This window comes from Poeciliopsis prolifica, unplaced genomic scaffold, assembly GCF_027474105.1.
Source record: "Poeciliopsis prolifica strain line A6 unplaced genomic scaffold, Auburn_PproV2 SCAFFOLD013, whole genome shotgun sequence".
Classification (NCBI taxonomy): domain Eukaryota; kingdom Metazoa; phylum Chordata; class Actinopteri; order Cyprinodontiformes; family Poeciliidae; genus Poeciliopsis; species Poeciliopsis prolifica.
In genome coordinates, this window is record NW_026562388.1 from 7,761,411 (window position 1) to 7,761,935 (window position 525).

Below are 525 nucleotides of genomic sequence, written 5' to 3' on the forward strand. Positions count from 1 at the left end.
AGAGCTTCGATCCCTGGAGCGAGCCGCGGGGAACCTGTCAGGTACTGTAACGCGGACTTTCACCACCTCTGCGCCCGCTTCGCCGCGCGCTCCGGGCGCTTCGCAAACAAACTCGAGGTGGAGAGGCGGGTGTCAACTCAGTGGTGAAGTCAAGAGGCACGTGTTTGCCTGTGGAGTGGAGAAGCGCGTTTCCACAGAGGCGGCTGTTTGCGTGGGATCGTGTATGCATATTTAATAGAAGAGTGGGCAGCGGTAATTCGGAGCGATCTGGCTCACGGAGTGGGCAAAGTGAAGCAGGGGCGTGAGAGGGCTGCTGGTGACAAGTTTTCACTTGATCAGCTGCTCATCCCACACGGTTGCGCCGCGCTCTGGAGGTCAGGTTCGGTGTTTGGCGGCAACTTTTGGCTGCAATTTCAAACCCATACAACGGGGGACGCTTTGAATTCACATCCTCCACACGATTAGAGAAAATAAGCGTTTTTTTTGTTTGTTTGTTTGTTTGTTTGTTTTTGGTTGTTGTGGCGT